General features: G+C 40.0%; 1 long non-coding RNA gene across 9 annotated transcripts in view; it reads left to right on the top strand.

The window, feature by feature from the left end:
- The first annotated feature begins 4,524 nt into the window (after nucleotides 1–4,524).
- Nucleotides 4,525–26,557, top strand: part of LOC145716121 (uncharacterized) — a 493,424-nt gene continuing 471,391 nt past the window's right edge. For 2 of the 9 annotated variants that reach the window (XR_014138540.1, XR_014138544.1), the window contains exons 1-2: nucleotides 4,526–4,912; nucleotides 14,620–14,683. This is a non-coding gene — a long non-coding RNA (uncharacterized LOC145716121). Of the gene's footprint in view, nucleotides 4,913–11,160; nucleotides 11,219–14,619; nucleotides 14,684–26,557 lie in introns of all 9 variants that reach the window. The other 7 variants (XR_014138537.1, XR_014138528.1, XR_014138539.1 and 4 more) reach the window with 5 other exon arrangements.

Below are 26,557 nucleotides of genomic sequence, written 5' to 3'. Positions count from 1 at the left end.
TGTAATAATTGAAAAGAGATTTCTTCCACTGAAGGAAAAAAGAGGGTGTCAGAGGGGGGGCATGAATGCATCTGCAAATCTGGTACTGAAGGAGAGAAGGGAAGTTTTCATTTTCTAGGAAGAACCATGGCAGCGAACCCAAAATTCATAGAGGAGATTGAAAGTGAACCATCAGGTGTATTTTAGTATTTAGTATTGTACATCATCAGCCAGAGGTGCTATGAGTTGCTTTTGCTGTTATGCTACATTGAACAGTTAGAATTTAGTATTATTTTAGCTGATTACGCTCTATAATCAGTTTTCCAGGAACATTTTTGTTTCAGTCACTTCAGTTTGATTCCATGCAATTTCAATGGCTTTGTGGATTTATGTCCACAGGGCCCCCAGATTATAGACATTCCGACCCTGTGTGACTCCCTCCAACCCCCTTCCTGCAAATCTATTTGCTTGAGCATAGACTATAAAGAACCTCCTTTCTCAAACAGCAAACATAGTTACCAAAGCGATAGTGGAATGTCTGATTAGTGGCTTCTCTGTTGGTGCTGAAATGTGGTTAATTTTCTTTCCCACTCTTCACTCCTTGCTTCTCTGGAAAAGGCAAGTTTAGCAAAGCTCTCATTCAGTACTGTGGGGTGTAAACAGCTGTTAAGGACTGTCAGGTCATTGGAAGATCTTTTTCATTATAAGCTTAGCATTTTGTAACAACTAGTGAGCTGGTCTTTTTAAAATTTTTTTTAAGTTCTAGATGCTTTGGGTATTAAGAGGTCCATTTCACAAAATGCTAAAGTAAAACATTCTCTAAATTCCAAAGAGCATTCATTCTCCCCTTAACCTCCTCTCGCTCTCCTTTTGTTTTTCTTTTCACTCAATAATTAGAACAGTGCACCTCTCAGGAGACTGGGTTCTATCTCAAGATCTGTACCTTCTTTAAATTATGCATATGTATGTTTATGAAGACTTGGTGGAAGAGAAGGAAGCCATGCATGAAGAAAGACCTGGTTTTCAGAGGAGGACCAGAGGTTGGGAAATGGGTCCACATCTCAATCTCTCCACAAGTTGCCATACCAAAGTGGGTGACCATAGATAAGAAGGAGTGAACTGCTGCTTCTAACTTCTCACTTGCATATAATTACCCAACACTGGGCCCTTTGGGAAAGTTAGGGGTGGGTTTGTTGATGTGAACCACCCATTAATGTTCTGAGGGTTTTTATATTCATAATACAGTTTTTAAAATTGTAACTGGCAAAGTGCTATGGGTTTTAATGGGGGGCAGACCTGAGATCGTTTTGGTCTTTAGAACAACTAGTCTCCTCTGTTCGAGAAGGGCACAGCAGAGATGGATCTTAACGTATTAGTGGAAATACTATTGATTTAAGACCGAAGCCAAGATCATATATGAATATTTGCTCCTCCACATCTCTTCATGTCCCACATCAGTAAAGGCAAAAAGAAGTTGCGTTTGTAACAGAGATTCTGCTCTTTCTCTTCTCCTAGGGCACTTTCTCGGGGAGATTCCTCCCGGCTTCACTCTCAGTTCTCATCCCCATTCTCTTCTCTTTGATTTTTGTAGCACAAATGGAAAAAAGTGGGATATACTTGCTGGTCATGGAAAGAATATCGTTTTAGAATTGTGACAATAATAGAAAATCTCAACTGTGTGCTTCCCTAGGTGTAGCAGGCCCTCGAAATCAGTGGAACGTCTTCTCTTTGTCTCTAGTGAAACAGGCGGCTGCTCCCTTTTACTTTTTTGAGAAACATTAAAGGAGTCGGGCAAGGCTGCTGCGATGGCGTCACTTAGATATGGTCATGAACCCAATCCAGGAGCGGCTACATAATGGCATAAAGAGAAGACTCATGTGAGATCTCTACAACCGGTGCAAAGGGAGATGTTGGGGTAACTACATGAAAACCCAACACTGATTTTTCTAAAAACTTAAGAGTCATTGTGCCTGATGTGTAAGCTATAGGGAAAGAATCATTTTAAAAGTCCAGTAAAGGGCCCTGGGAAAGTTAGGTCATGAGAGATCTCCATGATCTCACCCAGTTATTTAGGGTGTTGAACTTGATGGCACAAGGAGTAGGCAGTTACTCTTAAGTGGTTCATAGCTGGTAGAGTGGATCAGCTGCCAGGAAAAGCAGAAGCAAACTCTGGGAGAACAGTTTTCATCCCCAAATTTAGGAATAACAGGAGCTCTTTTACGTGGGAGCACTTTTTCTCTCTCTCTCTCTCTCTCTCTTTTTTTTTCTCTCAGAAAAGATAACTTCCCTCAAGGGAAATCTGGTGAATGAAGTAGTCTATTTTCACCCTTGTGATGATGGTGTGAGTCCGGCACTACCATAAAAGAAGAATTAACTTGGACATGCCACACACTTGGTTTGGCCTTGTCCCATACCTGTGCTCTTGTTGTGGTTGATTACCCACTTACATCAGATATGAAGCAAGCAGTCTGCACTGTGGCTTGAGATGAAAGGTATTTTAATATGCTCAGGTCACATACTATCGGCCAATAGTAATTTTATATCATTTTCTTTAAGGAAACCACACTCCTTGAAATAATTTTTTCCAATGAAGCCAAATTTTGCATGATAGAAAGCTTTCCGGGTAAGTCTTTCATTTGAATAATAGCACTGAATTGCCTCCATGACAAGAGAATTTTAATATATCTTTTATTTCTTTTGATATGCAAATGATATGGAGAAAAGCTTTGAAAGACCCTCAGTTAAACTTTTGATGATTCTACTTTCTTTAATGGTGAAGGATTATTTACAGCTTTGGTGAGGTTCCCCTTTTTAAGTGAAACGATATAAACAAACCAAAAAAGAAAAAAAGAAGTGAAACTTTTCCTCTTTTACTTTAAGAACCATAAGGGCTGAAATAGTGGTTTGGTTTCCTGACTGCCCACTTTGGTTTGCCGGCTTGTGCAATTAATTCCCCAGAGGAAATATTTGAAGAGGGTTTTTCTCCCACATGAGAGTTTCATCCCACACAGCCCACAGATTTTGACAGCAAACTTCATGGACCAAGTGTCTGGTTTCTACAGAAGTAGCTGTGGAGTATGTGTTTCCTGTCACAGGTGCACGGTACTCTTTCTTTGACCTCAGAAATAGGAAGATATAGCAGTCTTTACATGGGATGGGAGCTTAAACACTGGATAGCTCTAAGAACCGGGTGCTAATCAGGTCGATTTTAATTTACTAGATGAGGGAAAAGAAGGTGGCAAGCAGCGTTCAAACTTCCAAAGCCTTCGAGCTGATTTTTCTTTACAACCGTCTGGTGTACCCAGAAGAATTGTATAATCTGGCCTGTATTTTGCTCTTGCTGTGAAACATATTGAAACGCTTTATGTTTAGGTGTATGTATAGAAATTCATGAAGTTCTTTTATACACTTTCTTGGTTCCAACACAGTTCTCATTTTAGAAAAGTCTTGAAACGATAACTTCGTGAGAGCACACTTTGCCCCAGCTTGTAAATTTGGATTTGTTCTTTCCTATCTACCAGCCACCTGATTACCGTCTCTGTGCAAAGGGCACCCGTTCACATCATTTTTTCCAAGCACTTAAACCTGGAAAGATACTTTTTAAAGGACTCACAGAAGCTGTCTTAAGGGGGTTTGGAAAACATCGCAAAATTGTTAGCAGTCGTTTTGACTGTGCTATTTTTAGGAAACTAATTGTATTCTTTTAAAGTACATTTTTGACAGTGGGACAAAGATTTCCTTGCCCCCACTGAGATACGAAATATTTACGGTGAAAAACGTCAGTAGAACACCCCACACAGATACATTTTAGCTTCAGCAACAGTCGGCAAAGGGGGAAAAGTGATTCAAAAAGAGAGAAGTTTTTGCAGTATTTGTGCTGCTGTTTCTGCCCAAAATGAACTTTTATTTTACCGTTCAAACAGAAGTTTGTTTTCAAACCAGTTGCTAGTTAAAGGAGCCGCTGATCTGGCATCCGTAAGAGTCAGCTCGAACCAAAGAGTAAGCGTGTTGACCAGAGGAGACTTATTTCCCACCCTCGCAGCAACCCCTAGTAGGTCAGATGCCTGCAGAAGTGTTATCTTTTATCTTACCTTGAGCACGTAAGATCCAGGAGAAAGGCTCAGGGGGCTCCCACAGGAGAGGACCGGGAAAGTGCTCTGATCGGCGCTGGTAACATGCACTTGGCTTTTATGGGCAGGTGGGAGGAGCTGCTCCTCGTAGTAGGTGGGCAGGCAAGGAGCGGCGGGCGGGCAGCCCCGGGAGAAGCTGGACACTCTGCTCCGGGGAGGGGCGGAGAGGGCAGAGCAGGAGCCCGAAAGAGGGAGGAGAGACGGGGCGGGAGAGGGGTGTAGAAGCGGTGGAAGGAATGGAAACGGGAGAGGGAGGGAGAAAGAGAAAGAAAAAAAGAGGGAACGAGGAGCACTAGAGAAAGGGATGTAGAGCACAGAGGGGGAAAAAGGGTTGGGGAGAAAATGAACAGAAGACACAGAGAGACAAACACGCAAGGTCTGGAAGGAAAGGGGAATTGGATTATTTTGTTTTTGTATGACTTTTTTTTTTAAGAGGGGAGTTGTGGGTGACTGTTACGACTAAAGGTGTTTTCTGTGACTTTGAAAAACTAAATAAGGGTTCAGGAAAACGGAAGGGTTCCTAAGCTAGGCCAAGGAGGGGCAGCTGGGCGTCGGAGGAGCACAGTGCAAGTGCTGGCGGCCGCCTGGCCGGCAGCGGCGCGGAGCCGAGGGCGCGGAGTCGAGCGCGCGGCGCGGAGCCGGTGCGCCTGCGCCCGCAGCCCCTGTCAGTCCCGCCGCCCGCCGGTAAAATCCGCCCTCCACTCCTCACTCCCGGCAGTGCCTATTTGACAAGAAAGGTCTCCCTGTGCTGCCGGTAGCATGCAGCATCCAGAGGCCCCTCTGGAGACTTCTGCAGCATTAAGGTAAATCCAGCAAAGGTTGGGGAGGATCAGCTGAGATTGGCTTGTGGAGAAAGGAACCTCAAAACCAACCTCGGTCCTCCAACATCTGCTTATGTACCCGGATTTCAGGACTCTGCCCTCTGGTTATTTTCGGTATTGAAAAAACTTTCATTCCTAACAATTGGAAAACGTCTTAGGACCATAGCTCACTCTCTGTGTGTCTTAAACATTAAGAGAGGATTCAACCAACAAACGGCTGAAGAATCAGGCTGAAATTCTTGAGAAATACATTCAGAGAAAGAAAAACAAGCTCCTTTAGCTGCTGAGTGGTGACTCACTTCCCAGCCCAAGCTTGATTTCTGCCACCAAGGGAATTAAAACATTTTTTTTTTTTTTTGAGAGAGAATGAGATAGAGAGAGAGCATGAGAGGGGGGAGGGTCAGAGGGAGAAGCAGACTCCCCGCCAAGCAGGGAGCCCAATGTGGGACTCGATCCCGGAACTCCAGGATCATGACCTGAGCTGAAGGCAGTCGCTCAACCAACTGAGCCACCCAGGCGTCCCGGAATTAAAACATTTTTAAAGGGAGAACCTGAGCCTTGAGGATGGGGGGTACTGAGAGGGGAAAGGGAGGGGTGGGGGTAGGGTAAGTGGACTGAGAAGAATAAGAGGACTTTTACTTAATAGGTCTTTACATAAATATATCTAGATAGAAAACCTGATTCAGTGTTCACCACATCCTCATGAGGTGAGTGTTGTGTAGATTTTTTTTTTTTTTTAAGAAGGGACTCTTAAAAGGGTTAAGCACCTAGCTCAAACTTACAAGATGGGGATTCTCAGCTACTGAGCTTTCAAAGCTTGTGAACTCTGTGCACCAGGCTGTCATATAAAACACCTAGCTTGGTCTCAGGTTAGATCCTGATGTCTTTGAGGGTTACCAGGCTCCAAGAGAAGGAAAAATGATGGACAAGAGCACCATTTCTCAAACTGGGTACTATGACATCTTGGGCTGGATAATTCTATGTTGTGGGGACTTCTGTGCACTGCATAATGTTGAACGGCCTCTCTGGTCTCTACATACCGGATGCCAGTATCATCCTCCTTCCTAAGTGGTGAAACTGAGAATGTCTCTACACTTAGGCAAATGTCCCTGGGGTAAGGGGGCAAAATTCTCTCCTCCCTATAAGAACCATTGGTCTAAAGAAGGTCACAACTATAAAAAAAGATTTAAAGAAATCCATTAAGAAAATGCCCAATAGTGGCATTGGGTAACAATAATACTAGTTGCCACATGTGGGAAGTTTACACTGGACTTAGTTTTTTACATAGCCATATTCCCTTCTGTCCTCTGGAGCCCAAAGCTTCCATTGCTTCCTTTGTAACTAAGCTTTTTCTCAATTGGATACATGTGGAAATCAACAAAGTAGAACCCCATGTGCCTGGGGTTTGAAGGAAGATTAGTGATATACCAGATGAAAATTTTAAAATTTATCATAGACAAATTTGACATTGGAACAATTATTCCAGATGGTATGATTTTTTGGAAATTGCTTCTTTGTTTTAATATTTTTAATTTTTCATGTCTATCCCCCCATTTGCATTATATTCAGTAACTTTTAGGCTGCTAAGAAGTTATATCTAGTGGTTAACTAGCTAGCAGAAAATAAATACTCAATGGATATTTATAGTATAATTGAATAAATGACACTGTTGAGCACTGACACATAGAAAATAACCACTATTATTAGTTTAATGAATAAAAAAAGAATTAATGAATGCTTAGAAAGCTAGAATGTTCACATTAACTTTCTTGCCTATTTGCTATTTGGTTTTACTCTTTTCTCATCCTCCATAACTCAGTTTTCCTCTTTCTAAATAGTATGTTTGTCTTTCAAGGATGTGGCCAAACCCATGAAATTAAGTCTATGAAATGAATAACCCTTGTTACTAGACCTAGAAATAGGACTGCACTGACTATTCTGGCTCTGACCCCTGAAGTCAGATGTCATTTTATAGGCAGGGTACCACTTCTGGCACTTTTTAATTTAGCAAAGAAATGTATTCTGGACAAACTAGACAAGACCCAGTTAGAGGAGCATCTGGTAAACATGTCAGGAAATATCCTCATTAGATTACAGCAAATCATCTTTTCAATCCTAATTTTATGCCTTTCAAATATTCCAGTTCCATCACACAGTTGTAAAAAAATTAGAAACAGAAAAGGCAAGAAAAGTACATTCAAAGGGAAGGCAATTGATGGCTGTACTTTTCTTCTCCTTTTTCTTCCTTCACTCCCTCCTTTTAAACCTGAATATCCAGCCAACATAACAAAAGAGCTCCTTTCATTTTGTTTGGATGGTGCTAATGATTAGTTCATTTCTCCGGTTCACACTTGCCTAAATCTGATTCAGTAGCAGATCTGGAAACAAGTAAGGAATCCAGGAATGTGATTCCTTTGCTGGTTCTTAGCGTGCCCTCCTAGAATCTCTCTGAAGGTGACTGAGGTTTGAAATGACCTAGTTTGGTCTTCTGCGGAAAGAAAGGAATCCAATGACAACATACTAGATGCTCTGAAGTTTCCATTGTGTGGATAATATAACAACAGCTCCAGATTATTACCTTATTTTAAAGAGCTTTAAATATGGACCCCCCTTTTTTTGCTTATTTGGAATTAATCAATTAACACATATTTATTAAGAATGGATACCAGATAGTGTGGGGTATTCAAAGCAGAAGAAAACAAGAATGTAGATCTGTCCTCACGGAGGAAAAGAAGCATGAAATTTTGTTAGTTGGGTAGCAAAGAGGAGAAGTTGGCAATGAGCTGAGCCATGGAAAGTAGCATTTGGATACATGGGTGATGAACAGTAGGACAAGGAAGAGGATGTGTTCAGCTGAGGAAGGCACAGTAATATTTGGGGGGATAGTAAATTGGCCAGCATGATTAAAAGGGAAGGGTCTATGTAGCAGAATAATGAGGTGAAGGAACAGGAAAGGAGAGGTGGGATCAGCCTGCTGGAGGCCTTATATGTCACCTCGGTAGTCTGAACAGTGCACTGTAGGCAATGAGACGTCTATTAAGATTTCGCTTTTCTTTGAATAGTGACTATATAGTAGCTTTGCAGATAAATGAACATGGTATGTCTAGGGCCATTAGGGTACTTAGAGAAATTGGAGTGTCTTTGTCCTGTGGACTTGGAGGCCTGTGTGAGGTGGCAGACAGAGTGGTGACTATTTCTGTCAGTGCCCTGTGTGGTTGTAAGGAGAGAGAAAGGCAGGACTCTCCCAGAGTATGGCCAGGATGACAGATGTGATTAATGTGAAGCGTGGTGTCTGCTCTGTGTGTCATTTACCTCTGGCAGCTTTATGGTTCTCAGAAGGTATCCACTCCCAGATAGTAGGTCTGATGAATGAGATCATGAGTTCTCAAGGGTTCTTGGATTAGAGAACAGTGGAACCTGGCATTAAAAGCTCTACCTTCACATGTACGCTTTTAAACAGCTAACTTGCAGTGATTTTACATGTGTTACCCTTGGCAAATTTCAGCCTCTCATTTTACCTGCCACTCCTAAGTGCTTCAAAATGCAAATGAACATGGCTTTTAGTCTAAGCAAAAATCACTGACGATTTGAAGTTTGATGTACAGACATTTTCTCTCCATCTATCAAATGATCCATCAGTGAGTCAGCCTAAGCTTGTTCTAAGTATCACCACATATGATCTTGGCTTGTGAGGCACTCACAATCGCCAGCACCCAAGGGCATTTAAAATAGGGTTTTATTTACAGAAATTGAAAAGGCTCAGAGCATAGAAGAAAGGCACACCTCTCCTGCATTCCAAAGGAATGCCTGGATTCTGTGAGTCACTGTTTTCCTGTTGGTCCAGATGGTAGAGAGCTGACTCGGGTGATCCTACAGACGACTGCCTCACAGCTCCCACTGACTTTGTAAAGAGCACTGGACAGAGAGTCAGGAAATCTGGGGTTTAGTCCCAGCTCGGCCACCAACTACCTGTGAAAACTTGGGGCCGATGTTTTATCATTTTTGGATTTAGTGTCCGTATGCAAAATAAGAAAACTTAACCAGACATTCTCTAAACTTCTTGCCACCCTTCAGATGCCTACCCTGTGCCAGTCCAGTAGATGATCCTCTTACTCTTCCCCATGAAGTCAACCCAACATTCAGTGATGCACATGCTTAGCTTTAGGTGTGGGAGTAAGAGCTCATAATGCATGAATCCAGTTTTTGCTACAAGGGGATTACACCCCAATATCAAGCCTTGCCTGTATTCCAGGCTCAGAATCCCAAAGTGGGGCGTACCATCGCCACTTAGCTAGCCCCTAACGGTAAGCACTGCTGCTCTAAGTCGTAGGGCCTGGCAGAAGTCTCCTGTGTTAGCTGTCAGCCTCGAAACCTGGAAGCCTTTTAACTCTCTTTCTCTGAATCAAGTAGTAATTATCATTTTGCCTGATGGAAATGGGACCACACCACACCTATCCCTGGTTTCTGAAAATTCTATCCATTGTGCCAGATTTACCTGATGTCCAAATTAATTGATTTGATTTCCTAAGGAGCTCTCTACAGGTCTCCCACTTTCCTGGAAATTCCCCCCTCTCCCCAGTGCCTCATCGCTTTATTTCTTTAAGGGGGAAAATCTTGGTTGCCCTTTTCAATATAGTTTAAATTGTTATAGCTCCTTTAGTTTCCCAAATGATTTGATTTTTACTGGAATCTGTGAGCCTTTTTCTGGCTCTCACCCTCCCCATAACCAGTGACAACTAGAGTTACTCTGTTCTTTTTTTATACCTTAAAAAATTTCAATGTAGGAATTCTCTCATGGGGCCAGTGCAATGAAGAGGGGGAGATATAGTCCAGGGATTATTTCTTACTCAGGAGTGGAAAAGCAAAGGCCTTCCAGAGTGCTAGTAAAATACACTTCACCCTTATTTTATGGCACCTTAGACCCTATCTACTGTCTGGGAATTGTCCTGATCCTAGAATTCCCTTGCTAAATAATTCTTAACTCTGCTTTGTCTTCTATCCTCCATTCTTTCTGATTGTGGTTTGCCCTCTTAGGTTCTTGTTAATATTTACCTCATGTTCAATTATAATAAATCCCTTATTTCCTGCTCAGAGTTGCATCTTACACAACTTAAGATTTTCATGAAGAACTCCAGTTTGACAGGCAAAAATGTTTATCTGAGATGAGAGATCTAAGTACCCTCACCTTAGACTACTATGTCCTATCCCCAAATCACCTTGCATGTTGCCTTGAGAGCAATCACCCTAAACCCAGCAATGATTACGTCATGCCTTCGTTCAGGCAACTTTAATGGCAGCACATTATTCGATTTGTAAAAAAATCTGAATTTGTATTCTGGCATTCAAATCCCCCCCCGCCCCCTTCCATGATTCAAGCCCAGTCTTCATTTCCAACTCCATTCACATACCCTGTGCTTCTGTCAGGGGAGACAATTTGCTTTTCACAAGGTCTGTGCCCTTGACTCTTCATCTTCCACGTGATGGCGCTTGGAGCTCCTGTTGCCAGAACCACCCGTGGACACAGGCTCACATCCTTTATTACTTCAATACTACCTTCTTCAGGAAATGTTTTCTGATCCTTTTTCTGAAGCTCCCGGGAAAGTTGGTACTTCTCTTATGACATTTTTTGCTATGTAGTGTTTTATACATATGCTCACCTCTTTCCTCCTTAACTTCACTGCTTTCTCCTTGAAGGTTTAACTCCTTTTCCTGACACTAGGCCTAGCATAGAATGGGTGGTCAATATAGGTTTGTGGATTGTGGAACTTTAAAAAAAGTAAATTATTAACTCCTCTCCTACCTTTCTCTATTCCTAACCCCTTATACCCCATTTAGCTCAACAAAACAAAACAATACAAAAAAACTAAACAACAACAACAACAACAAACATTTAGAGCTGCTGGTATATTTCTTGTAGCATTGTAGAAGCTGAAGTCCCAAAGACCAACATGGCTTGGTTCCCACTTTCAAGGAATTTAAACAGTCTTGTCGGGGAGATGGAGAGAAATAGATCATTTTTATTCAACATGGCAAATTCTATGGGCAAGATAAGTACTGGGCTCTATGACAGGAGCTCAGAGGAGGTCTTTGCTCATTAGGGGGAGCTTTGAGATGGTAACTCAGAATGCAAAGTGTAAGTCAAAAGATGGAATCAAGAAACACACAGAAAAGAAAAGCTTGGTCCTTACTTGTTAGGGTGAAGATATAATGATATGCTTTATGTTTTTTAGTTGAGAATCATGGGGGGTCAGTCTGCATTTTGTTCTGCAAACTGAGTCTTCCTGCCTGGTAAGTCAGTGGAAGTAAAAGGGTTATTTGAGCAGGTGTGTTTTTTTTTTTTTAATATATTTTATTTATTTATTTGACAGAGAGAGACACAGCGAGAGAGGGAGCACAAACAGGGGGAGTGGGAGAGGGAGAAGCAGGCTTTCCGCCGAGCAGGGAGCCCAATGTGGGGCTCGATCCCAGGACCCTGGGATCATGACCTGAGCCGAAGGCAGATGCTTAAACAACTGAGCTACTCAGGCGCCCCGAGCAGGTGTGTTTTAATATTGCTTTGAAATAAAAAGGGCCCAAATGTACTCTTCTGGTATATACCGTCACACTCTAAGGCTTTTGATTGACTGAGTGAATGAACAATAGGCTGCAGCTAATGCTGAATGCACTTAAGAACTGTGGCCACTTATTTTTGGACCCTCCATGATGGCTAGATACCATCTCATGGTATCTCATTCTCATCTATTTCCTTTTAAGGGAAATATCTTATAAGATGTCCTTATAGAACCTCCATGACAAGAAAGGGATAATTTAGAGTCCTACATACCTTGGCTACTACGTTATTCATGGATTTATGTCTTAAATGTGGACATATAATGGTTAGCCCTTCTCACCTCAGCTTAGAGCCACCATATGGTTTTGTAAGCACACTCAGGGTGCCAATACCAGATCTTTTCATCTCTGGTAGCCCACTTGTTTTCCTAGAAGGAAAGTCACAATCTTGGAGTTTCACACGATGCATAAGGAAGTAGTTAAGTCTATTTGCAAGAAACCTTAAAAGCATCACAGCTATTGACGCGTAGTTAAATGGGCTTTAGATTACTGTGGAAGGGAGTGGGAACAGAAATGACCTGTTAAGAAGTGAGACTTAAATTTCTGTGCAAAAAGTGGCTAGATCCCTTGAAACTCTTGTAACTCTTGTAAGCTGTTACTTACAGCTTTGTTTCCATTGGACTTTAGAGAAGGAGTCTGTGTTACTCTGTTTTGGTCTCATCTTATTTTTCCCATCCTCATTTCTTCCATGTTCTAATTCTTCATTCTCTTAGTTTTCAATTTAGTTTTATCTTGTGTGTATTTTGCATCCTTTCTGGAACCTTCATTTTTATTAGACTTCCTGTGCTAGACTTATTATCAGAGAGTTTCAGGTGGATACTGGGATCGCATCTGGCCACGTGGGATAGGAAGACCATTGTTCAGGATCAGATGGGCTTCCCCATTCCCCACTTTTTTTTTTTTAAAGATTTTATTTATTTGAGAGAGAGAATGAGAGAGAGAGCAGGAGAGGGGGAGAAGGTCAGAGGGAGAAGAAGACTCCCCGCTGAGCAGGGAGCCCGATGTGGGACTCGATCCTGGGACTCGAGGATCATGACCTGACCCGAAGGCAGTCGCTTAACCAGCTAAGCCACCCAGTCGCCCCCCATTCCCCACTTTCAATGGACTAGACCGAGAGGGTTTCTTACTGGACATTTCTGAGGATAACACGTTTGTATCAACACAAATGAATATTATTTGCTATTTTAATTTGTGTTATCTTGTGCTAACTTCTGCCTTCTAGATTATAAATTGCTCAAATTGAGAAGTCAAAAAGACTGTGAGCTCCTTGAAAGCAGGAAACTGTTGTTCAAAATACTAGCATAGGGCTAATTGCACTAGTAAACTTTTGTGGTTAATTTCCATTTTGAGACTATGAAGACGACCATCTTTAAAATCCATGAATATAACCATGAATATATTTTCATCTGAATATTCCTCTTTATGACAAAAGTATATATAGGCATATGCATAAAAATGATAAATTTTGGGTATGTGGGACAACCCTTTTAGGTCCCAATCTGGGTCTTAATTTTTGAAGGCAATGTCAGTATCACTAGTTTAACTCATAAATTAAGAATTCCACCTATCATGTTGTTAGTATAGGCAAGAATTTGGGGTCTTACGAGGGGAAGAAGTTGGCCTATTCAGTGAAGTGAGAATCTAATTCTCTGTTCCTTATAAATAATAATAATAACAGTAATAATAATAGTAATAGTAACACTCTGTGGGAGTCTAGTGCCTAGGAATATTTTTTTAAGATTTATTTTATTTATTTGAGGGAGAGAGAGGGAGGGAGAGAGCTCACCAGCACGGGGAGGGGCAGAGGGAGAGAGAGAGAATCATTAAGCAGTCTCCCCACTGAGCGCAGAGCCCAGCCACCACGGGGCTTGATCCCAGGACTCTGAGATCACTACCTGAGCTGAAACCAAGAGTGAGATGCTTAACTGGTGGAGCCACCCAGGCGCCCTTAGTGCCTAGGAATATTAATAGATGTTATGTAGAAAAAAATATGTCCAAAGGATTTATGTTTCAGAAATTTTGGATTATTAAAATTAGGCAGCTTTCCTCATTGCAGGGCTATTCCAAGACTTCAATGGCTAATGTGCTTTTTCAAGTTCTGAAAGATAGACATTATACATAGTGTTAATTCTAGGATTATTTGGTTACCGAACCAACCCCACACTGAGCTGCCTCTCTTAAGGGTCTTTTCACAAAATTATCTTCTTTGTATGCCCTAAATTGGGAAACACTGTCAAAGAAATTGCCACATCCCCACCTCTAGGACCATCACTATCACCACTCCCTCTTACGTACGGATAGCGCTTGAGGCTTTTCAAAGTATTTCCACATATATTATGTCATTTCATTTTCATTAGCTGTGATTAATGTAGGGCAACTCAGTAGATGAGAAAAGAGATACATTATTCCCGTAGTTGCTGCCTTCGTGTGTCAGAAAATTATTGAGTTGGGCAGAGGTAAAGAGAACACAGGTGCATGGCTAGCAAATCCTTGGAATTGTAAAGGCTAGAGTTTTTCTCTGCTTTTATTTTGCAAACATTTTGTTCCCTTTAAATACTTTGCCCAGAGGAAAGTTTTCTACTGTGTGGGGTGATATCCACATAATTTCAGATACTGTCCCATGTGGAGGGATATAGACTTCAGATAGTTTGACTCCATGTCAATGTACCAAATCTATTTGCCTGTGTAAAGCAGACTGACTCAATATTAGACTGTAATATAATTGGGAGAAAATTGGAGAAAAGTTTGGAAATTTGGTCAAAGCATTTTATTTATAGCAGAGAATTTTGTGCAGATTTGTTAGAAATTCTTAACATAGACAATTCATTGGATGGTTTAAAAACTTCCCTCTGTCCCCAATTTGTATTTGGAAATTCCTGTATTTTGGATGTGTGTAGTTTGCACTAAATTTCCATACTGTGTATGATTTTTTTTTCATTTGATACTAACATGAGGCTACTTTCTCCGGGTGGGTGTAAACATGTTGTGGGCAAGCAAAAGTTAAACAGCAATCATCTGAGCCTGTAGACTTAATTTAGTAATCAGTGTTTTTTGTTTCTGTTTTTGGTTTTCCCTTGAAGGGACATTTGGAGAGACAGAGAGGAAAGGGCTTGTGAGTCTTCTAGACAGCATTCATCTAAAAAGGTATTCCTTTCTACACCTAATCCATTTCTTCCATGTACCTACCCCTTCCCTTGAAGCCGAAGACACTGGTATTGTGTAAAGGGAGTGAGTAGTGCCCAAGAGAGCCATCTCCTGATACCCCAGAATGGCACAGATTTATACAAGGCTAGTAAGAGCAGAAATTAAAAAGTAACCAATGTAAAAAAAATAAGTAAATGCAGTGGAGTTCTTCAACATAGTTTCGACATTGACCTTTGAGAAATTGCAGGGTGAGTGGCTACAAATGCTTTGTAGCATCTACCTCGACACCAAAAAGAGACAGTCCAGTGCGGGATGCTGCAGTGCCAATCTAGGGCAGAGGCCCTGCCATTGTACAGATGTCTTCTATGCCACCTTTGGAGGGGCAGGGACAGCTTGGTTGGGATGCTTGCCTGATGATCAGCACCAGGGTAGTGGGCCATGGGGTCCTCTTGGCGTATTGAACTATTCTGAGACGGGGAGAGTCATAGCTGGAAGAATCAGGCTAAGACTTGATCTGCGAGGGAAAGTTGAGAGGCAAACATCTGTGTCTTGTTCTCCAATACATTTCCAGTGCCTGCCATAGTGCCTGGACACAGAGTCATTTTCAGTAAATATTTATGGAAAAGCATGGATCGATGAGTAAAAATGACAGAGGCACCAAGCAAGAAACAAGACGGAAATCAGGGTGTTGTGCTACCAGTCCGAGAGGGCACCAACGATGAAAAGATGAAATCTTATTGTACCAAGTTTTGCTTGGAGTAAAAGCGACATAGCGTTGGAAACAGAACAGAGGAAAACCAAGGGTGTGTTTAGAGTATGACTCTAGGTACCCTTATTAGAGGTTTGATAGATTGGTGGTAAACCCCAGATAAATACTCTTGTATGTTATATGTATGTATACTTGCATGTGCTTGTTAACTATTCCACAGTAGGGGGTCAGTTCTTCTCGACTCATCTTTATAACATCCTCAATTAGGCAAATCCCATTAGATATTGATAAAGTCATAGAAAGACCCAATAGGAAATGCAAATCTTATTTTATCTCCTATGTAGGTAGTGCTCCTAAGTGAGCAGCACGGTCATACCCAGATGCCCAGTAAACAAGAATGTATTGAGTGGTGCGGAAAACCAGTATAAGGTTAAAGTTTAACCAGAGACAATTTACCTTAGTAGGATAACGAATGTGGATGTCTGGAAGAACTCATAATTCAAGCGACAGGCCAAATTGATTATTTCTGGTTCTTGTTTTATCAATGTTTGTCGGTTCTCTAGACTGTTTGGAGAAACAAGAGGTTTAAGACTGTGTCTTTCTCATCAACTCTCATATTGCATTAGCAATGGTTATAGCTCTGGTTTCTATTTATACCATGGGACTGTTTTTAGCAAATCTAACTTGTGGCAGTTTGCCCATTATTTACATGTTGCTTTAAAGCACGTTGGTAATGGAGGTCGAATAGCTTTCTTTTCCTGAGATGAGAATAGAAATGTCTGGGTTATCATGGGACTGACCGTGCACACACTTCACTTGTCACCATCTTATTAAGTCAATTTCCCAAAAGGAATTGCCAAACTTCTTGGCATGTACATTTATCATCCGTACATGGGAATCATTAGACTATGTAAATGATGCCTTTTTGGAGTCATCTGTGCTTTATGTTCACTGGGTGGAGTTACTCAGTAATATGAATAAACCACAAAGTCTTAGACAAAAAAGTTCTTTGCATTGGGGAATAATATAATTTTAAAAAATGTGTTTGTTGCTTCCATGTGAGTTTTTGTTTATGTTTTGGATTACAGCTATTGCCACCACTGTGCAAAAGCCAGAAAGAAATCTAATCGGGTGTTGCCCACAGGGTTGCGATTTATTATAGTTTTCAGTTTTCACTACATGTTACTGAGTCAATAGGCCCAGATGCAGAATACCTCCACTGGAGAGCTCTAAGGCACACACATTCAGAAACATTGTTTTATAATTAAAACATGGTCCTATCTCTTTGGATCTTTTTAAAGATAAAATCTCCTTTAAAAATGATCCCGCTCTTCTAATTAGAAGTTTCCGCAATTCTTTCTCACAAATATTATGTCTAGTTTTGGTTTCCTGGAAAACATGTGCCCAATAACCCTTTTCTAAACATATAGTTCATATGATTTCTTACAGTTCTCTAGCTTACATCTCTTTGCCAGCATATCTGCTCCTTCAGCTATGTAAAAGAAATTAAATTCTGAAAAACAATAAAATTTTCAGAGCACAGCTGGAAAGAAATTCCATGTAATTCTCTCCCATGTTTTCTTTAAAGTCTAGCCTTGTACCTCTCCTAGCTGCTTCACTGACTGTCAGATATTTTTATTCTTCTCTTTCTGGTGCCTTCTGTATCCAGACTACTGTCAAGTCCTGTTTATTTAGTCAACATTTCATCCACACATCCATTCATTCAGCCTGTATTTATTGAACCTATGTGTTGTGCATGCCAAGGATTAATCTCAGGGCATCATGGACACAGCTGTCTGCACCACACATTCCCTATCACTCACAAAGTACAGGCCCGATTACTTCTCATTCCAACCATTGAACTTGCTGCTTTGGGGCCTCAGAACAGTGGGCTGGCCTGCTGTAGCTCAGAGTACATTAAAATACAGTACCACACTCTTGTTTCTTGATTCTTTGACTCTTCCTCACTCTTTATAATTGGTTACTGGAGTAGGTGGAATAATGGCTTCCTAAAGATGGCCATGTCCTAATCCCCAGATCCATTGTCTCAAGAGACTCTGCAGATGTCATTAAGGACATTGGGATGGGGTTATCTTGGATTATCTGAGCGGGCCCAATCTAATCACATGAGCCTTCCAAAACAGAGAACATTTCCTAGCTGTGTTAAGAGAAAAAGATGTAAACAAAAGAAGAAAGGTCAGAGAGATGCTACCTTGCTGACTTTGAAGACAGTGCCAAGCGATGTAAATGACGGCTAGAAGCTAAGAAAGGTGAGGAAAGGGATTATCCCCTAGAGCCTCTAGAAAGGGATGAAGACCTGCTGATACCTCGATTTTAAACAGTGAGATCCAGTTCATACTTCTAATTTATAGAGCTGTAAGGTAATAAGCTTGTGTGGTTGTAAGGCACTAAATTTGTGGTAACTTGACATGGTAGCAATAGACAATTAATGCAGCTCCATTCCCAGTATGGGCTTTTGTACTTCTCAGATTGATTTTTAGCATCTCCTGCCTAGTGGCCGATTTCTCTCCTCAGGTATCTCTTCAACCCTTCTTGTAATTATTCTTCGCTCTTATAGTAATTTCCTCCTTCAATAAACCTTCTACACTAGTCTGAGTTTCAAGGCTTTGTATTATCTGAGCCCAAGCTATCTTTCTGACCCTATCTTCTCCAGTTTGTCATGGTCAAGGATGTTCCAGTTAAATTGTACTGCTCACTCTTCTCACACATAATCTTGACTTCAGAGACTTGAATCAGTCAGGATGGGCTAGGTCATGCTGTAGAAACAAAAAACCTCAACATTTCAGTGGTTAATGAAATGTCCATGTGGGTCAGTTGGGGGCTCTGTTCTACAGTTCCTCCTGTGCCTGAGGGAGCAGCTACCATCTCAGCAGTTGCCAAGAGGTGTGTAGGAGATCAGGAATTATGTTCAACCCACAAGTAATATCTGTTCCTTTAACTTTCAACCTGTTCTCCAGAACTGGCCACATGGTCCCACCACACAGGACTAAAGGGTATAATCCAAACAGTTATGTGGACGATGGTCATGGCTATCAGTCTATAGCCCTCTGTAAGAAGGACTGGGGAACAGCTTCCCATCTACCAAGTCTGTTCATAGTTACATGTTCCTGCAAAGAAAGTTTGTTGGGGTGCATCTGGTCATGAAATGGTAAAATGGTTAACTTTACTGTGGCCTCAACCTTTCTCCCTGAAGGATTATGAGAACTCTAAAGGGAAGAAAAGGTTTGTTCATTCAATTGCCACAGTTATGCATTGAACTCCTACTGAATGCAAAGTATAGTCAAAGGCTTGGGAACCATAATGATGAACTAGACATCCTGCAGGGATACAGGTATAGGCAGGGGCTTTGGGGTAAATTGCTCTTCCCAATTTTGGCAATCATGAAGGAAATGATCAAGAAGGCAGGTAGGACAAATAAAGGAGTGCGTTGAGCTTATCAATTTTGCCCAGCATTTGCATAGGCCTTTGAAGATAAGTTTGTTCTAGTTTACTTCACAACTTCTGGAGGAACTTGCAAGAAATGGAACTTTATAGAATTTGAAACTATCTAAGGAAGCATGTGCTAGAGTGGAAAGAATACATGCTTTGGGGTTAGGTATATCTGAACTGGATTCCCAGGTCTGCCCTACATTACTGTGTGATCTTGGGAAAATTAGCTAACCTCTTTGAGACTTTGTTTTCTCATTTGTAAAATGTGTAATATATTGCTCAAAAGATTAATGAGAAAACATAGAAAATGCACTTATCTTGGGACTTGACATAACCAGGCTCTAAATAGACACTGGGTTCCTTCAATTTCTCTTGTGAGGCTTAATAGGTACTAATATTTCATTTTACTTTGTACCAGGTTCTACATAGAACCATTAAAAAAATTGTTTCATGAAGACATTTATTTCATATAAGTTTGGCAATCTTACGTAGTTTCCTTTCTTTTTTTGCATTTTTATTGAGGTAAATACCATAAAATTCATGCTTTTGAGGTATTTTAGTGATTGTTATATTAACAAAATTGTGCAAACCATTTAATTCCATAACATTTCATCACTCCCAAAAGGCCATTAGAAGTCACCTGCCATTCTGCCTTTCTCCAAGCCCCTGGTAACCACTCACTACTTTCTTTCTCTATGGACTTGCTTGTCCTAGACACTTTATAAAATGGAATCATGTAATCTCTGGTCTTCTGTGTCTGGATTCTTTGACTTAGCATATGTTTTCAAGGTTCATTCATGTTGTAGCATGTATGTACATAGCATCAGTACTTTTTTACCACCTTTTATTGTTATACTACCTTTCCATTGCATGGATATACCACATTTTGTTTATCCATTCATCAGTTGATAGACATTTGGATTGTTTCCACTATTTGGCTATTGTGAATAATGCTGCTGCAAACATTGATGTACATGTTTTGTGTAGTAATATGTTTTCATTTCTCTTGGATATATCCTAGGAGTGGAGTTTCTGGGTGATATATAGTAACTGTTTGAAATGGTAAAATGGTTAATTTTACTATGGCCTCAACTTTTCTCCCCAAAGGATTATGAGAACTCTAAAGGGAAGAAAAGGTTTGTTCATTCAATTGCCACAATTATGCATTGAGCTTCTACTGAATGCAAAGTATAGTAAAAGGCTATACTGTTCACTGTTTGAGGAACTACTGGACTGTTTTCCAAGTGGCTGCACTATTTTACATTTCTACCATAACAGTTCCAATTTCTCCAAATTCTTGTCAACACTTACTACCTTTTTTTATGACCTTATTGTTTGTCTTTCTGATTACAACCATACTAGTGGGTATGAAGTGGTATCTTGTTATGGTTTTTATTTGCATTTCCCTGGTGACTAATGATGCTGAGCATCTTTTCAGGTGTTTATTGGCCTTTTCTATAACTTCTTTAGAGAAGCTTCTATTCAAATCAGTTTCTTTTTATACCATCTCCTCTTGTTTTAAATTTTTTGTTTTTCTTTATACTGCTAGTTTTTCTGGTTATTCCCAAGTGGACACAGAAGTGGGGTTTGAGTGAGGTACCAGTTTCTTACCTGCATGCTACTTTTCCTTTTTGAGAAAGAGAGGGGGGTAGGGGTAGGGGAGGGGCAGAGGGAGAGGGAGAGAATCTTAGGCAGGCTCCATGCCCAGCACGGTGTCGGGCTCCATCTCAGAATTCTGAGATCATGACCTGAGCCGAAATCAAGAGTCGAACACTTAACCATCCAGGCGCCCCAATATCTAGACATATTTAAATGGATATTATAATGTAACAAGATGCAGTTACAGGGGAGATAATCAAATACTGTGGAAGCTCCAACAAGGGGGCACCTTGCTATCTCTGAGGCCATCTGAAGTGACTTCAGTAAAGAGTGTATCTGAAGTGTCTCCCTGAATCGAGCATAACCTTCTCCTTCAGTGTGCATATTTTGTTGTATTAAATAGAGAGATATTTGCACATTAAAATATACATACCTCCAATTATTAATGTTTATTGAGTTCATTAGAAAAACTAATATTAGAGTGCTCTCCAGTTCTTGACTCCCAGTGTTGGAATCAAGCTTCGTCTTTGTATTTAGGTCTCTAATGTATGTTGGATGAATGAATCATTTTAGATAGAAGGGGAAATTACAGACTAAAATTTTGGAGGCCTCAAGTATAATTTTTCTTTTCACACTTGATCTTCAAATAATAATAAGGCTCACTTTTAGGGCACTTTAATCCTCAATAGGAAAAATTCATCTTCCTTATGGAGAATTCTATAATGCTCATTGTTAGCAAGTAGTTATCATTCCCTCTTATCTGATTAGAGAGTCCTTTACACATTTAGCCAAACAGATCACAAATCTGTTCCTTTTCCTCCAATATTATAAGGTCCTTTTAGATTGAAAGGTTTAGAGAGTCTGTAAATGGAGGAATGATTTGGAGTCACTTAAAATTTCAGCTGTTCATTTTATAGAAGAGCAACTGAGCATCAGTTATGTCAGATGATATTGTCCAGGATCCTGGCATCCAATCTCCCCTTTTACATGTTCCTTTCTCTCCCATATTCTTTTTGCTTTCTTTCCAAAAAAAAAAAAATCAAGTTAAGACTGAATAAGTGGTCTGAACAAAAGTGAGTCTTTAACATTTTTTAAATTGGCTTGAGGTATATAAGAGTATTTTGAGCTTTAATGGACTTAATGCCTTAATGGACTTCCGAAAAGTCTTCCTAAGACTAAATTTGTTAGTAAGAAGCTAGAGCTGCAATACTAAAATACCATAGACTGAGTGGCTTGGACAACAGAAATTTATTTTCTTACATTTCTGGGGGCTGGAAGTCTGAGACCATGGTCAGGTTCTGGTGAGGGTCCTCTTCTTGGCTTGCAGATGGCCGCCTCCTTGCTGTGTCCTCACATAGTAGAGAGAGAGATCTTTTTCTTCTCCCTCTCCTTATAAGACCACTAATCCTACCCCAGTAGGAGCCCTCCCTTATGAACTCATTGAACCCCAAAGCACTATCTCCAAGTTCAGTCACATTGAGGATTAGGGCTTCAACTAAAGAATTTGGAGGGGGATACAGTTCAGCCCATAGCACTAATGGACTCATTCTTTAGTTTAACATTTCTTCCCTTCTTCCCTCCCTCCCTTTCTTTTCTTTTCTTTTTTTTCTCTCCTTCCTTCCTTCCTTTTCTCCCTTTCTTTCTTTCTTCCTTCCTTCTTTCTTTTTTCTTTTCTTTTCTTCTTCCCTCCCATCTGCCTCCTTCCTTCCTTCCTTCCTTCCTTCCTTTCTTTCTTTCTTTCTTTCTTTCTTTCTTTCTTTCTTTCTTTCTTTCTTTCTTTCTTCTTTTTCTTTCAAACATTGTGTGATTGTGTGTGTATATAATAACTAACATACATATTACTATTTCCTAACCAAAGTTTAAATATTGTTTCCAATCACCGTGGAGCTTCTATTTGAACTGCTAACATGAAAGAGAGCTAAACCAGGGCACCATAAATGTTGTTATTGTAGCAACTAAGCACTGGCTCTGTTATTCAGAATGTTCAAGCAGGATCTAGTTTAGGGGAGTATGTCCGGGACAGGCTAGAGGAGATTCTAGCACTGGATAATTGTAGGAATAGATAACTTTGGAGATTACTTCCAATGTTAAGATTTTATTATTCTCAGCAGAATTTTGGATGCATTTTTACCTCTTCTTTCCTACTGAACACCCTTGGTGGAGGTGCTAACAAGCAATGAGATGTCCCTAATTGCAGAAGGGTGCAAGGACCAAAACTAGGTTTCTGGAAAATCCACTGTCAAAATATGGATTAAGAGTGATGGTCAGTAAGTAATGATGATTTTGGAACATTAATACACTAGCATTAAAAGGGGAAGATACGGTTGCCACCCAAAGGAGCAATGGTTAGTAAAGTAAGACTAACACAGAAACAGCTACTAATAAAAGAAGGCTTTATGTGAAAGGGACTGCTAACATTATTTATTAAATTTATTCAATATTTTGATATAAAGGAAATGTAAGGAACATTAACTACCATCTTTGAAACAAATATCATGGCTTATCTTTCTCAAATTGTAGGTGACCATTATTTCAGGAATCTGTGAAGTCCTTAGGAAGGGGTATCATATTCTAGAAATATTTCTGCTCCCAATATCTAGCACAATGCCTCACACAAAGGAGTCATATGGTAACTATTGAATGAATTAATTAATGACATCTGAATAAAATGGGTTACTTACTTCCTGTATTTATTTAAAAATTATTCCTTTTTTGAGTATATTTTCGAGAGCTCTGTTGAATTATCATTGGCTCCAGTCACTTGCACATATTTATAGTACACAATTTGATAAGTTTAGACATGTACACTCATGAAACTATCATCACAGTCAAGATGTTGAACATACATATTGCCCCAAAAAGTTTCCTCTTGCTCCCTTGTAATCACTTTCTCCTGCTTCTGTCCATTTAACTTTTCCCCAGGCAGCCCTTAATCTTTCTTTTATCAATTAGATTTTATTTTCTAGAGTTTTATATAAGAGGAATCATACCATTTGTACTGTTTATTTTTTTGTATGGCTTCTTTCACTTGGTGTAATTATTTTGAGATTCAGCCATGTTGTTGTGTTGTTGCATATATCAATAGCAGAGGGAGATGTATGTCAGTTATGATTTTGGGAACAACTTCAGCAGGGAGACAATAGCTCATCCCACTACCTCTCCTCCTGTAAGTTGTACTGGAAATTGCAGCCAACCAAAATTGTAGAGAAGCGGGGACCAGGGTAAACTTAATGTGAGAAGCAAGCGGACGGAGCTGGGCAAGGGGAGTACTGTAGAAGATGCTGGTGACACCCTGCTCAGATCCCTCTTACTAGGAGTGTATGCCAGCCCCCTGCTGCTGCAGATTCTGGTGCTAATGGCTCACACCTACACATAGGTTTTTGCACGATGGTCCTAGACTGAGGGACATGGCACTTTTCTCTCTCTGCCTGGGGCAGCCCCATGGCCATGCAGTAACTATGCAGGGGTATAACAGACCAGCCTCCTCCTTTCTGGATGGGATAGCCTTGTTTTTCATTTAATTTTACTCTATTATGTATGTCGGGATAGCTTTTAATACACTTTATCCTGCCGTGCTCTCTGTGGGATCAGGGTGGGGCTAGACTTCCTCTAAAATCACATGGCTGACTTGCCTTTTCTTCTGCTTTAGCCTGATTCCCTCATTGCCTGTATAAGTTTCTCCTGAGAGTACCCCAACAGTAAATCATTTGTGCAGGAATTCCTATTTCAGTTTCTGCTTCTAAGGAAACTGAGTTCAGGCCTTCCTTTGTAAACACTTCAGATTGTAGTTAATTTAGTTACTACTCCTTTATCAGTTATTAGTTACCATTGGTCCAGCAGTGTTCCAATAAGTTGTTGAACTCTCTCATACTCTGTTGTTTTCTTTCCCATTATTTTTGTTCTTCTAAGATGTACATCTTTTTATTCCTTTACTGACATTTGAGCACGTTTTTGGAGAGAGGAGTTATATGCATGTAGCCAATCTTGTAAGGAAGTTTAAACTGTTACTCACATTCAGGTTTATTCTGTATTTTCTACTAAATGTGCCATTTCCATTAGATATTAAAGATTTCCATTGAAAACTATTTACATGAAAAGACAATAAAAATTAGAAATTGTAATGCTTTGATTTTTAAACAAGATTGTCAGGAATTCCAAGGAACAGTGTGTTGGGGTGGAGTCATCCATTTTGCTTTTAGTTTAGTGTTTCCAAGGAACATTTCATTGAATACAGGGACATGTATGAAATGTCTGTCTACCTTGAACAGATTTATTGATCTCTGCTAGAACAACAAATGCCAACACTTTTATTAATGAGGTAAAATGGGTCATTAGGATTATAATTACATGCCTCACTGAATTTTCCCCAAGTTTATTCAGCTCAATATTGTTGTTTTAAAAATATTTAATTACCATGGTCATATTTCTTGACTTGCAATAAATGTGTGTGTATACATATTGTTTATGTGTATGTGATATATATCACAGTGACTTGATGATGATTAGCCAAGGACCTATTTGGAGTTCTTGGAGAATGTCATATCAGTTATTTGTGGGTCAGTCCCTACTGCATTGTGCTATATCTATTTGTGGATGTCTTTTCTCCCTACAGAGTTTAAGGCAAGAGTATGCCTTATTTATCCTTCTGTTCCTATGGAGTCTGGTATATGGTTGATATTCAACTGAATATTGGTTTGAAACAAAATAAAACAAAACAGAAAAACCTAGCAGATGTCTCTGAGAAATTTCCTAATCACCAATGACTTGCAAGTTAGTTCTGGTATCTCTTAATGTCTAATCTCCTGCAGGTAAATAGTCTCTCTTGCCTCTCCTAATACTTTCTTGTTCCAAATAAAATTGGATCAGAGATTGTGGCACAGCTGGTTTGAGTGCAAGGCACCAAAGCACAGCTCAAGTGAAGTCATTCTTGGTGCAGCTGGTTGGGTCACAGTCATTCAGTTTCACTTCACAGAGGCACAGTATTTATGTTCTTCCTTCCACATCTGCAGAACTCCTTTCAGAGTCAATGAGAATTACAGGCTTTTAGCACACTGAGACGTTGTATGAGACTTTATTTTGTGCTTATTTTTAAAAATTTTTAAAAAATTTTTGCCAAAGGACAGGACTAATATTTGGGTGATACACAAATAGTGTTATAAAATCTACTTAATCAAATAACTTCACAGTTGGAAGGGACTTTAAATTTCATTCACTTGAACAACTACCACCCTGTTTTACACATGAGAGAATTGAGGCTTAAAAACTTCAAATTACTTGATTAAATATAATTACTGGTAGATGCAGAATTAGTGATGTCATCTCAGCGCAGGCATATTTTAGGGAACTGACAGTTCTCAGATATACAAATATTTAACAAAGCAGGTTATAATAAACTTCCATTGTATTCAATATTTAAAAATTAGTATTTTTAAATATTCAGTTAGCTGGAATATTAGAAGTTAACGTCTATTTAATTTATTTCTGAAAAATTAAGGGATCAAACTTTTTTAAAAAAGATTTTTATTTATTTATTTGACAGAGAGAGAGAAAGCGAGAGAGGGAACACAAGCAGGGGGAGTGGGAGAGGGAGAAGCAAGCTTCCCGCTGAACAGGGAGCCCGATGCAGGACTTGATCCCAGTACCCTGGGATCATGGCCTGAGCTGAAGGCAGATGCTTAACGACTGAGCCACCCAGGCACCCCAAGGGATCAAACTTTTGATATTGAAAATTATTTCAACATACATCAATGTCTGCTACTAGTTTATGTCTACAGGAGGCCATAGGGCCATTTTAATCCTAAATCAATGAAGAAAAGACTGTCATTGCTCCAGGATCATTGGTGTGAGATTCTGGAATTGACTATACAGAATGAAAGAGATCATTCTGAATATATACTGACCCTAGGACATACATCCAGGAGAAAATTTTTAGACTAAATTCCTTATGTAAGTTTGTTTTAATGCCTTTTAATTTTTCTGACAAAATGTTGAAAATATTACAAAAATGTTTGGATTGTTTGAAAGTCAGACTTATGTAGGTCTGCTAATTTATGAGCAGTTCTAAATGTTAATGAATGACTTTTGATCATGCTCGTCCCCCAGAAGGTTTTCATCTA

Source organism: Leptonychotes weddellii, chromosome 1, assembly GCF_054177405.1.
Source record: "Leptonychotes weddellii isolate Sample4059 chromosome 1, ASM5417740v2, whole genome shotgun sequence".
NCBI lineage: Eukaryota > Metazoa > Chordata > Mammalia > Carnivora > Phocidae > Leptonychotes > Leptonychotes weddellii.
This window is presented reverse-complemented; position numbering and strand designations above follow the sequence as displayed.